Here is a 15,201-nt window from a genome sequence, read left to right as displayed (position 1 = left end):
AAAGCATTCTAATAGTTTAAAACTACATTGGGCATGCATGTATTTTAACAAATAGCAATGAAGAGACATCAAGCCGAGGCGAGAGAGAAATTAAAAGAAAGAAGAATAATACTAGTATATGAGATATAAAATATTAAAGAGAAGATTAATCTGAAGAAAATTAAAACACAAACAAATACCTTTACATGCATGCATGCGATGCGACATTTATGTTGACTATTACGTGATGACTACGATGACTAGTACTATGACAACGACGACTACAACTATTAAGAATTTGAAGATATATATATGTGGTTGATTGTAATTGGTTATTTAAGCACATCCCGACAACAATCCAAACAATTCAAAATCAAACATCTTATCATTCCATTCCTAAGAATAATTAAACCTCCAGAGCACATCTGTATATGATTTTGGTTGTGCTGATCAAACAACACCATCATCTCCACTTGGTCCTCGTTACTAAACACGAAATGAGTTGTTGTTGTGCTTGCGGGTTAATACCATCAATGAACCATCACTACAACTGCTGAAGCTTATGCGATAGAGAATCCTAGTTGATATAAGAGGATGTCTCCCCCGGACCCTTCATCACTCCTCCATTTGTGGCCCCATGAGGCTTAGGTGATTTACAGAGTGTTTCTATCATGTTTTTGGATTTCTTTGAGGTTTTATTCAATTAGCCAACCTAGATCGTTGAGATAAACGAGGTTGAGTTAGTGAAGGGGCTTCCCAACAAGGCTTTGAAACATGATATGCATTATTTACTTCTCTTGATTGTCTTTGTGTTTCTTCTTCAGTTGGTCTATTGTCTTGGTGATCATCTATCATAGGAAGCTCTTTTAATTCATCATCTTCTTATTCTGCTCCATCTCAAAGATCCTCTTGAAGTCGGCCAACAGGTATTGGGCTCCGAGAGGGGAATGCCAAACCTCTAGTTACTAGTCATATGGGTTGTAAATGATTGCACATGTTTTGACATTGCAGAGAGTGCTAAGTTGACTCACTTTCTTCATCAGCCCCTTCTTCCTTTTCTTAAACGTGGTTTTTCTTGCAAAGTCATTAGTGATATAGGTAAGCCTAACATTGTTTCTAGTCATGATGTTTTGTCGTGTTTGGTCAAGGAGCGAGAGGGGCTATATATAGAATGAGATAAGGGTTGGAGAGTTACTAGTAAGGAATGAGGAATGGAGCATTATAATATAGTAGAATATACCATCTAAGATAAGATATGGTGCATTCTACAACAAGTGGAATGCCAAAATATTACTTAATGATTTGTTAGATATACATGTTCCTCATTAATGTTAGCTTTTATATAAAGAGTTAACAAATCATATAAAAACTCATACATTTTAAATCTTCTATTAAATTTTCAAAAGTTCAAGCATTCATATAAAATGGTATATAGGTGGCCTTAGGTATGAATTTTTAACACATTAAAACAAGGGAACTTCCATATGATTTATAAAGGTTTACTTTGTATTTCACTTATTAATTTTGAATTTGGCTTATCTATAAAGGATGTATTGTGTTATGATTTTTTGATGTAATGTGTTATGATTTTTTTATCTTTTTATTTCTTTTTGTATTCTTAAATATTAGAACTTCGTTGTGTGTGTCTTATTTAGAGAGATTATATATATATATACTTAGAATGATAAAAGAGTGATTCATTGAATAACACTAATCATGTTTACTTCCCTTTATTTAATAACGATGGCACTTTATTAATATATTGTACTTGTGTTAATTGTGTAATTGAATTTTTTTAAATTAAATATTATGCTAGCTATTTAATTAACTACAATTAAAATAAAATATTAATGTAAACAATTATGTGAGAAAATAAAATGTTACAATTAAATATCAATATAATTAATTCTATAATCTATACATAAAACGGGCTGCAGATTTAATTTTAAACAAAGTAACTGAATTTAAGTACTGTTATATATCACTAAATTGACGTATTCACAAAAAAAAATAAATACGTTCAATACATATTTAATAGAAAATGATTGATATTATAAGTTAATAGATTATATAAATGGTATGTAGGTGATAATTTGGCTGATTTGTTAACTGTTTATATAAAATTGTGAGTTCACATGTTCTTCATTAATGGAAACTTATGCCATCCCTTAATGATCGGGCCAAAGGCCCAATAGTTTCAATTCTAGGATCTTTACTTCATGACCAACCACCTTAATAGAAATCAATCCTCCTAAAAGTTAAATATAATTAAGGCATGATAATACTTGAATTTTAAATCAAGTGGTACTTCTCTACCTCTAAGAAAATAAGAATTGAAGATTCGACTCTTATGTAACACAAAAATAAATATATAATTTATTGTACGTAAACATTAATAAAAATAAATTTTAATAACTCTTATAATTATACCAGGGGAAAACATTTTCTGTTAATGCAGATATCCCAAGTTTTAATTCCAAGATCCAAAGATCATATCCATATCTATTAAAGTTTATACAAAAATCTCATTTTAAATCTAAAAAAATTTAAGGAGCTAGCTAGCTTCATCTTCATCTTAAGTAGAATGAAATTTTACATATACTACATCAATAATGCTTCGATCCTTGTTCCATTGTGTATAAATAAAAAGAAAAAAAAGAAATGTGACGTCCTGATGCCAAACAGGGCACCAACGTCCAAATGAGCAGACATAAAATAGATATTTACATTACAGTTGAACTATACATCTAATACAAAATTTATAAAAGATTGTATCCTGAGGCAATTAGGCCATCTACCTTTTAGAATACAAAATATTAGATAGCACAATTACAAAAACGAGCCTCAAAGTTTAAAACAAAATACAAAGTCTTCTCGAAACTATTCCTCCTGAAAAGAATCTAAAAATAGTTCTCAGAATTTTTTTCAAAATCTACATCTAAGGGTGGGTGGGATATGGGTGAGTTCCAATACTTAGTAAGATAAACAGAAATAATGCAACACATACGTTTTAAAATATTCATTAATGCACGTTTAATGAAAAAATAATTTTAAGTTTAATTAACAAATTCAAATGAAAAGTTATTACCAAATATTCATATCCAAATAATGTCGAATTCATACAAATTGTCATGAAGATGCTTAGTACTGTATTCAATGGGTTTATACAACTCGCGCACAGAACAAAACTCATCTTTTGACATAGTTTTTTTATCCTAATTTATTATCTTAATTTATATTTCACTTATTATAAGCCAACATGCACAACCGCTTACACCTATTTCTAAAAATGTCAAATGGGATATCGATTAGTCATGTCTTGGTACGTAGATAGACACAAACATACATTCACAAATATTAAGTACACATATAAATCTCTAAGGTCTCTCAGGTTGCCATCATTCATGCCCTTGAGCCGTAGAGCATGAATATAAAATCATTCGGAGTCCCAAGGACAACTGAACTACAGTTTCATTAAGGGACCAAAACCAGAACCCATATTCTAGCGGTTCTGGAACAAATAATCAAAACCAAATACCCCTCAAAGGAAATATGATGAAGTAGATTTAACAAGACTCTGTGTTTTGTTAAATTTTGACTCTTTATTTTATTAGTTAACTTTTTATATTCTTTTATTCTTGTTTTATTTTTCCTTTAGTCTTTTAATTTCAAGTTTTCTTAAATGTTAATTCTACTTCTTTTATAATTATTTATAGATTCTAAATTTATTTCTTACGAGTTTTTAATTTATAAAATTATTCTTAGAATTTTAAGATTTTATTAATTTAATTAGATTTATTCTTTTGAGTTATACCCCTGAACATCCGTAGAAGCCTGGTAGGTCAACAGGACGCGCAAGGCTTGCAACAATGTCAAGCTGCTTGAAGTGTAGTGGCACTCCACATATAGACCCTATGCGTAAAAGAGCACCAGCACGCATCAGAGTGCCATGAACATGACCGAACAACTGTGATGACAATAACTACAACTATTATGATGATTAAAACTATTAAGACAACGACTATGAGTCTGAAAACCTATCTATATGGTGGATTGTAATCGGTTATTTAAAGTACATCTCTGAAAACATCAAAAACATTAAAAACTAAACATCCTAATACTCGATTTCTAAGGGTAATTAAACCTGCTTGATCATATCAGTCCATTATTTTTGTTGTTTTTATTTGTGAATGCCACCATCATCTTTGTTTGTTCCCTGTTAACAAACCCTACATGAAAATGTTATTGTACTTACGAATTCATCCTGTCAACGAACCACGCTTGCAGCTACTGTAGCTCCTACGCCAGAGAATCCTCCTTGATTGGAGCAGACGTCTCCTGAGGACCCTTCCTGACTCCTCTATCTGGTGGTCCCCTGAGGTCGAAGGTTTCATGAAATCTACATCAAGAATTTTTTTTATTAAGTGACTTTTAACTGAAAATTAATTCAAAAGTTATTCTAACTTTAAGTAGAAAGGGTATAAAAATATATTAAAAATTAAACACATCAATATACTTCTGTGTATACATATAAAACACTACTTATTTTACTTAATACCTAAGCAATCGTAATAATATCACATATTTTATAAATTATACAAGATACTGTCTAAACTACTTGAACGAGCTAGTAGCGAGTGTGCACATGTACTTCTCATCAACGCTTTAAATTGGTAGCATAAGTGTGAGTGTAATTGTTTTGTTTTCCATTGGTGTTATACACTTTGACAGTAGTGTATAAGTGGTTTCATTGTATTATTACATCTATCTTCATTTTTAAAAATTACTTATATTATGTCTTATGAATTTTTGAAACTGTTATCACAAAAGTATAAATTAATTTTGAATAAGTGATCCCACTAATAAAGGTTAAATACTGGTCATTATCTTTAAGAATCAATTGCAACATTATACTACAGATACTACAGTAACATACTATAATATTAAAAAAAAATTTGTTTTTTAATAGCAAGAGACTTTATATCATTTATTTTTGAGTATTTATATGTGTAAAAGAAATTCAAAATACTAATTGCTGAAAGTTTTTGAAATTAGCTGTCAAAAATATTTTTCTGTATTTATTATTCGATGTGATTGTATATATTTAAATATGTATATGTATATGTATATATTGTACATTTCTTCTTGCGTAAAGTATTAATTAGCTATTCACAAATTGTTGAGTTCGAAAATTGTTTATTTCAGTTATTTTCTATTTTCTGAACATAATAATTGCATCACGAAATTCTATTTATGATCGTCAGGGATTCTCCAATATATTTGAGTTATTTAAAATATTGCATATTTTGACTAAAATAAAATTTTTAGAATTATATTTAAATTTCATATTAATCAAAATATTAACTGTTTTAGATATTCGGATTATATTGAGATTTTTTTTTAGGAAAATATTATTCCTCAATTCCATTATCCCAAATTTTAATTCTATGATCTGAAGAGCACATCATATTTATTAAATTCTATACAAAAGTTTCATTTGAAATCTAAACAAATTTGAGTATCTAGCGAGTTTAATCTTCCTCCTAACTAAACTGAATTTCTACATATAGTGCATCAACAATGTTTCTGTACTCTTTGAATTGAGTATTAAAAAAAAAGAAGAGAAAAGGGCATTCTGAGAGCATAAATTTATATTGAGCACACATATATTTTAACAAATAGTAATACAACCACGTCAAGCCGGGAAAAGGGAGAAATTAAAGAATGAAGAGTAGCACTAGCACAGAAAATTCAAAATATTGAGGTGAAGATTAATTTAAAGAAAATCATAATACAAAGTAATCTAAGGACATGAATTTATGTGAACCGACTACTATGTCTGTGAGGATGACATCTACAACTATTATTATGACTACAACTATTTAGACGATGACTATGACGACTAAGAAACTAACAACAATCTCTATGGTGGAATTTAATTCGTTATTTAAAGTACATCCCCAATAACACCCAAAAAAAATTCAAAATCAAATATCATAATTCTTAATTTCTAAGGGTAATTAAACACATTGGACCATACCAATCCATTATTCTGGTAGTTCTGATATGTGAATGGCACCATCATCTCTGCCTGTTCCCCGTTCAACCCGACATAATGCTGTTGCTGTGCTTGAGGATTCATCCCATCAACGAACTGCATTTGCGGCTGCTGCAGCATCTGCACTGTAGAATCCTCCTTGATTTAAGTGAAAGTCTCACCAGGACCCTTCATCACTCCTTTGTCTGTCGCCTCCTGTGGCTGAGGTGACTTGCTGAGTGTTTCCATGCTTTTTTGGATTTCTTTGAGGTGTTGTTCGATGAGCCAACCCAAATCGTTGAGATCAATAAGGTTGAGTTGGTGGAGGGACTTCCCAGTAAGACTTTGGAACATGATATCCGTTATCTCCTTTTCGCGATTATCACTGCGCTGCTTCTTCATTTGGTCGATTGCTCTAATGATCCTCTGGCGTAGGAAGCTCTCCTGATTCACCATTTTCTTGCTCTGCTCCATCTCGGGCATCCTCTTAAAGTCAGCAAACACATGATGGGCTCCGAGAGGGGAAGGCCAAACATCTGGTTGCGAGTCATAAGGGCTGTAAATGATTGTACAGGCTTTGACATCGCAAAGAGTGCTAGGTTCACTCACTTTCTTCATCAGCCCCTTCTTCCTTTTCTTGAATGTGTCTTTTCTTGCAGAGTTATTAGTGATATAAGCGAACTTAACCTTCTTTCTAGTCATGGTATTTTATCATGTGTGCCCAAGGGGTGGGAGGGGGTATATAGAAAACAACACAACAGTTGAGTAGCCATTAGTAAGGAATGGGGGTGAAGTATTTTAATATAGAAGAATATACCATGTAAGGTAAGATATGGTATATTCTAAAACTGCAAGTGGAATGCCCAAATTATCTAAAAAAATGTTATGTCTTTAATAGGGGATATGGAAAAATCTTTTGATTTAAGGTAATCTAATTAAAAAAATTTAATCAATAAATTCTTGCAACGATGTACTTATATAAAATTATTCAATTGTGGCCATCCCTTTTAATTAAAAGCTATTGCTTCACTGTAATGCATGTATCTACCTACTCTCTCTGCATTATCCCCAGCATGCATTCACACTTGAAGTCAATTATACATGGCAACCACACTCACAAATATTATCTCTTAACCATTAATTAATATGGCCATCACCTTCTAATCCAACTTAATTGTATGTCTTGATGTCTTACAGTTACCGCCATTTTATTTTTTAATTCTTTTTTTTTTAAAATACAAAAACCATAGATTTTTTTTTCTATATCAGAGTTCACATTACATACTAATAATAATTTAAATTTATACTCTTAAAAGTCAATGGTATTAGTTAAAAAGTTGTTGAACTCAAAAAATTACAACAGATTAATATACCATTACCTTGTAAATTAATAGGGGATTTTGTGACATTAAAATATTTTTTTTTTGAATCTGTTAATGTTTGTATTTATGATAAATGTGAGAAATGTATTTGACTAAATTAGAATTATCTCTAGTTTTGTACTTCGAGTCCTCGTTTTTACTCTATCAAATCTAAATAAAAATAATAGTTTTTTTCAATGCTATTTCTAAAATATATATTTATTTTTACCCTTTCATGTCTTCTCTCTACTTTTACTGGTTTGATCATTATATTGTTTATATGATTTTTATTCAACTAAGTTGGCTTATATATTTCACAACACAAGAACAAATATTAATCGCAATATATATCTATGTATATATATCATAACTAAGTTTTTATGGTATTAGAATACTATTGGAGTGTAATTAGTAATTATGTTTTGCATGGAAAATTTTGAAATCTTACAAATTAAAGTTTGCATGTCGAGCAAATTAACTATAAACCAAGTACGGGCCAGATGTTTATTGTCTGATCCAGTTGATATATACATATATATATATATACATGTAATATATAAGGTAGCGGTGGAAGGAATACATGTTGAGGTAGGTAAATATATATTGAGATGTTTGTATATGTGTATGGAAGGGTGAGCATCTAAATTTTTATGATGTATAGGTAAATATCAATAGAAAGAAAAATATCAACCAGAAAAACACAACTTTTGATGGTCTTGTCGTATCATGTCATATAATTAATTTTTTTCTTTATGAATTATATAATCATATATATTGCAATTATAATGAATTATGTAACATATATATAATTAATTTACATATAGATCAATTCAAATAAAAATTATTATAATTAAACTAATTAGCTCCCTAATTATTCAATGAATCCTTTGGCATATTAACCTAGTTTCCATCAATATAGATATGGAAATAAATTATTTCAAATTGTATATTATACATATGGTTTGATGCACTAAAATATTTTGTGTGTATATATTTTCTTCTATATACTAATGATTTAAATATAAGATTCTGCATCCAGTATTCAATATTCAAAAAAGTGTAATACATATATATATATATACCTGCATATATAATTGCTCTCTTTTTTTACTGCCTGACTAACTCAACTTTTAGGGAGATTCATTTTTTAATTGAATATGTGGATTTCGAACTCAAGCCCACAATGTGATGAACAAGTTACAGAAATATTTATTTTTATATCTACAATAAATTAGCCGCACGCAAGGAACCAGATTCATAAGCACTTCCTGGATTACCATCATTATACCACAATTATATACGCACATGTTTTCTTTTGACTAACTTTATGCATATATATATATATATACGATTTGCTCTCTAGCTAATTATAATGATTTGTAAACATTTCATATGTAATCTTGTATTTTTTTTTTATATTCTTCTAATATGGACACACTAATAATCAGTTCCCAAGTCACAACAAAGTTTTAAAATAATCAAAGAACTGCCTAGTATCTTCTTCGATCTTCACAAGGCCCACAAATCAAAATTAACAATACACATATATACATGCAAGAACGTATTACATTTCATTCTCTATATCTATATATTTAATTTTATATTTTTTCGATTTCAAACTAAAATCATATATATAATTTAAAATTAATCACTATATTTTTTCGATTTCAAAGAAAAAACTCCATGTATTAGATCCCTGAAGGAAGCTTGATGCCACTTTAATTCACCAGCTCAGTGAACCTGTTCTAACCCTAGACAACTCTAAATATCTATTCATTCTCTTAGGTATAAGTTAGAAATAAAAGAAAATGACCATATTCAACATGCTCATTAATTTACCCTCTATATTAGCTTCAATTATCTCCTAAAGAAAAACTAAAAACTTGAAAAGTGTCAAATTGAGCATCATACAATAACATAAGTAGAAAAGGAAGAACTGCATATGTAACTTATAACAGTGAAACAACAGTTACACAAACAAAATAGAAGAATAAGTGTAAACCAGCATTGTACTAGTTCTAATGGTACCTATACATACCCACTAAATACCCTCTTTCATTGACTAGTTAGAACCAATGTTACAGCTTCGTAAATCCATCCAGAGGGCTAAAGAAATAGTCAAAACTAATAAAAAATCATCCTATTCAATTTGATACTCCAAGATCAATAAAATTCATCTTAAATCACTCCTTAGCAACTATCATCTCTTGATTCACCACTAGTCCAAAATCCTAGGAAAAGCTATCATAAAAGCTATTTTACTCACCAAAATCACCAATACTTGTCTTCTAAAGGTCTGGATCCAAATAAGTGTGGATGCTTTTGAGATTATTTGCGTACTTAGTCTTATTAATTCACCAAGTTATTGAAGTCTCTAACCTTGAAGTTGAGTTTAACTATATGTGAAATCATCTTCAGTAGTTTTAATGTCAAGACTGTTGATATTTTTCAAATTTGCTTTTTACGTACCTTATCAATTCACACGCTGAAGAGAAAGTTATGTAAGGAGGCATGCTTTTTTCTTGTAAATTTGTTTTTTTTTATAGTATTAATTGAAAATTTTAACTTTTTAGGATGTCATCGAATAAATATGAGAAATAGGAGTTGGTATTTGTTTAAATAGCAAATAGATCTCTTTGCTCAAGTTGATGATGAAATAGGGAGGATGATTAGTTCAGTTTCGACAAGTGACTATGTGCTTTATTAGATATTTAGAAGATTGGGTAGTGTTTTAAGCTTTGGCAATCTTCATCAATTTACTATCTCAAACATACATAAGCCCCAATATTCTACCATTCACTTCCTCTTACAATTTCTAAAATGTCAAAATAGTTAATTGTTACAAGATAAATAAAAATAAATTATTTTAGAAAAAAGAAAGTTAAAAACATAAAAATTTTAGTATAAGTACGTATATACATATATATATATAGCTAAAGCATAAACAACTATTTCTAACTCATGAAAGAATTCTTTGTTGAAATGTAACTTACCTTTTGATGTAGTTGTATGAGGCTATGAAGGGGGATCATGTAACAGATGTTTTAAGAATATACTCTTTTCATGTTTAGCTTCTATTTCAAATCACCTATATTATCATTTAATTTTATTCTTAAATTGTGCTTTTTATTTTCCAATGGGTAGCTATTTTGTGTTTTCTCGTAATTCTCTCTTTAAAAAAGATGGAACTAGACAAAATTAGTTTTTATTATTCAAAGAGAAAAAGGACATGCGACTGCCATTTTATTAATAAACTTATCTTTTAATTAAGGAAAAATATGCGATACTTAACCTACAACCAAACCCTTAAAAAGATTTACCCCTAAAGAAAATTTTAGGTTACTTCGCTAACAAAGAGCTAATTGTTTGGAATTAATTAACAATGTTCTATATAAAATGAACTAATAGAAGAATATAATAAGATGAATAAAGATTAAGATGATGTTGTATGGCTATTTTCTTTGATAAATAAAGGTTATCTTACTTTTTTAAAAAGTTCATGATAATTAAAAAATTAAAAAGTGCTATAATAATAAACATATATTATATATACTTCATTAATTATGTAAAATAGTAATAAATAGCTAAAACCTATAACGCAAACTATTTATAAGAAGATACTTTGAAATTATATTTTCTAAATATAACATCTTGAATCTTCTAGTTAAGGAAGTGAAAGAGGCTCTCCTCCCTCGTTTTTCATGCCAAATATCTTTTTCTCATCTCTCTTCACCGGATTTCACCACTTTGCGTGAATTCGACGGTTCCAAAATTCTATAAATTGTCCTTCCCCTTCCATTTCTCCCCACACTTTATTCTTCCATTTTTCAAGATTTAGAGAGAGAGAGATAGTAGTCTAGTGAGATATAAAGTGAAAGAATGGAAAACGGTGGAGGAGAAAACATCGACATTTTAGTAAGGAATGTAGTATTTCTTTGGACATCTTAAGGAGTATTTTTTGATAAACTAATTATTGTGATTTAGCCTATTTTATATGCCTTTGTGTTTAGAAAAGTCAAATTATTCTTATTTTCAAGCATGTTATGCGAATTGAAAACACTTGATGAATTGCATGTAACCAATATAATTGCCTAGTAAAAATAAAAAGTAAAAAAATAATAAAAAGACAAAAAAAAAGAGAAAAGTGGAATGAAGCATGTATGGTCTGAAGTGTATCTGTATTGGCATGCATGTTGCATCAAGTGTCTCGGTAGGCTTTTTATCACTGAGGGGTATCTTTTTCCTCCCTCCTCTATCTGGTCTGGAAAGACGTAAGAGGACCACTCCTAATAGAGGACGACCTACTCTTTGACGAGAGTGGTATCGCACTATCTGTAGGGGTCACCCGTGGATAAGTAATATCGTAACTATAGATATCTGTTAGGACCACTATAGTTGGTACGGTTGTGGTCGTAGATCGTACCATTTGTTGGCTAGACGAAAATGAGCTTGAGGAAATTACCGTATCTGTATCTGATCTAGTCATTCCACTTGGGTAGTTTGAAATATGTATCTGCCTTCAAAGATGGAAGTTGTAACGACTTCACGAAGCATGACACGAAGATCAGAGCATTTCATGATTTATTTGATTTTCTTTATTATTCGGCATGATGTATGTTTGATTGTCTGTATTAACGTACTATTTTCTTAATAAATAAATTATTTTTATAATATGAGATAGGTATACAAGGCTGTTAAATGGGTGTCAGAATAACGAGTGCATGATAAAATTTTATACAATAGAACAATTAATATAAATCCCTTACAAATATATGTATGAGTTCCAATTACATAAATATAACTAAAGCCTGAAGTGGCTATAGAATACAAAAACAAAACATAAAAGAATGCCACTTCTTTCACTATGTTATTGGAATTATCAGAGTGCAGAAACAATCTTGCACTCAAATTTTGTGGATCCAAGGGATCCTCATAGACTTCCAAGTATAGGTTAGCCTGCGGTTCCTCATTTTCTTCATCATCTAGGGGAGCATGGAAAGAGTGAGTTCCATATGCTTAGTAAAGAAAATAATATTAAATTAAAATCGTAAAGTTTTAAAAGCGAATTATTTTAACTTAACTTACCATTTAGCCACATCATAGACCGATCTTACATTATGAAATAATTTATTTATTAAGAAATAATGCATTAATATGAACAAATCAAATATACATCATGCCAGATAATAAAAAAAATCAAATAAATTATGAAATGCTCAGATTTTTGTGTCATGCTTCACGAAGTTGTTACAACTTCCATTTCTGAAGGCAGATATAGATTTTCAACTATCCAGGTGGAATGATCAGATCAGATACAAATACGAAAATTTGCTCAGGCCCATTTCTAGCTGGCCAAACCATAGTATGAGCTACGACCACGGTCGTACTAACCATAATGGCCTGATTTGATATCTACAGTCACGACAACACTTAGCCAAGGGTGACTCCTAATAGATATTCGTGTTACCACTCTCGTTAGAGGGTACAGTGTCATCCACTGGGAGCGGTTCTCTTACGTCTTTCCAGACCAAATGGGAGAGGGAGAAATAAATACCTCGAAGGGCTAGGGGAACAGATATCACTCAGAGATAAAAAGCCTAATGAGACACTTGATTCAATATACATATCAAGACACATATATTTTGGACCATTCATGCTTCATACCACTTTTCTCTTTTCTTTTTTTTTTATTCTTTATTTTTACCAGCCAATAATAACGACTTCATATTATATTTTATTATATGCAAATCATCGAGTGTCTAATTCACATAACATACTTAAAAAAAAGAATAATTCGACTTATCTGAACTATAAATGCAAAGGCATACAAGTAGGAAAAATCACAATCATCACGTTTAATAGTTTTATTTTATCTAAACATATCCCTTAAGACGTCAAAAGAAATACTAAATTCGTTAACGAAACTTTGATGTTTTCTCTTTCACCATTTTTCTTTTCTTTTCCTCCTCTCTCTCTCCTTTTTTCTCTAAGTCTCAAAAAATGGAAGTGTGGGGAAGAATAGGACGAGAAGATCTATTTATAAAATTTTAGAACGGTCAGATTTGCACCAAGTGGCAAAATTCGATGAAGAGAGAGGAGAAAACGAGCTCGACACAAAAAAATGAGGGAGAAGGGCCTCCTCCAACCACTATGGCACCGCTGGAGGTGACAGCGGTGCACTGCAGGCTATCCTGCAAGTGTACAGGCCTTCTGCCACGCACAGGTCCTATATGCGCGGCATCCGCGCAAGTGGCTCTGCTTAATCGTAGGATTTCTTCCTGTTTCGCTATTTTTCTGATTTTTCTGAATTTTTCTAAAACTAAATTAAATAAAATCAAATGCAAATTAAATAATAAAAATTCAAATTTTCATAAAATAAAATAGAAATAAAATAATTAAAAATCAACCAAATTTACGAATTACGATAAATAACACGCAGTGTAATTTAAATGAGTTTAATGGGGCCAAAGGCCCGAACAAATAGGATTTTCTAAATTAATTAAGCACAACAATGGGCAGGGTGTTATAAATACCAGGCTAGTATCATTTATTTATTGAAAAAGAGATAACACTTTTATATTTTTATTGCATTAAATTGGCAGGAAATACATGTTTGATTTCTTTACGAATTTTTTGGCTATTACAAAAATCAATACAAAAGTATTAATATTTATTACTTTTATTATACCATTTTAAAATTGAATCATACTAATCTTTCCTTAACAATATGATTGATATTTCTTCTCTTCAAAAGAGATTTTAGATTCAAATTGTGCATTTTTGTAGATTATCTTTAAGAGGTTGTGTCATCTAATTAATGAAATGTATAAATTGTTACCAAAAAATCTAAATCCTAAATTTCAATTCTATATTTTAAAAGTAATATTTTTTCTGAAAAGTAGTATACCTTTTACCCATAACAAGTATATTTATAAAACAAACCATAAGGAATACTTATATAGCAAAATAAACCAGTAGCATTATCTAAAATACATGAGACCTTGGAGCCTAAAATAATAGCAAAAAAAGGCATAAATAACAACAATGTAGTTTAAACACTAAATTACACATCTAAAACAACTTCCTATATGTCTATGTGTGATGATGTTTAACAGTAATATGAAAGGGTTATTCGAGACACCTAACTGTTTAAACTAGTTGACATAGAATTGATTAATTTTGGTTGTGTGTGAATTTCATATTGTATGTATAGAAGTTCCAAGGATCATGCCTATATGAGTTAATGGATACCTTATAGATTCTAAGAATTGGAACAAGCGTTCCTTTAGCTATATGAGCACTAAAAATAAAAAAACAACTAAAAGCACACATATCACCCACACCCACCAAAAATCTCCAAGCTTTTACCAATATCCTCTCAAACCCATTCGTTCCTCTCTTCCATGCAGCTTTATTGCTCCCTCTCACTCAATCACAGACACTTGAAAATAGTGCATATCTGCTAGAGCTTTACAACTCTGTAAATTCCTATTCACTTTTCCTATTAACAACTCATCCCACACCACAATGACTAGTCAGCTTATTTTCCCGCTATTGCAACCATCACCATCTCAACACAACCTCCCATACATCTTTCCTATTACACATCTTTGGTATCACGTAGAATTTAGTTAATAATACATGAAGCTACCTATTAGCTAAAAACTCATTATTGATATATGAAGCTACTCATAATTCAAGCATTTTTATGAAAATGCTTGAAATTTTATTAACTAGAACTAGCAAATATGATCCAATAATATAATAATTTATTGACCATAGTATACTATTGCTAACAATATAAATTCTTATCTAATGTATTAT

The 15,201-nt window shown here is 30.2% G+C and overlaps 1 pseudogene; it reads right to left on the bottom strand.

Moving 5' to 3' along the window:
* Positions 1–5,687: 5,687 nt before the first annotated feature.
* Positions 5,688–6,718, bottom strand: LOC148268874 (agamous-like MADS-box protein AGL80 pseudogene; annotated as a pseudogene).
* Between the last annotated feature and the right edge of the window lie 8,483 nt (positions 6,719–15,201).

The sequence above is a fragment of the Carica papaya genome, chromosome 2 (genome assembly GCF_054855325.1).
Source record: "Carica papaya isolate Zhongbai chromosome 2, ASM5485532v1, whole genome shotgun sequence".
NCBI lineage: Eukaryota > Viridiplantae > Streptophyta > Magnoliopsida > Brassicales > Caricaceae > Carica > Carica papaya.
This window is presented reverse-complemented; position numbering and strand designations above follow the sequence as displayed.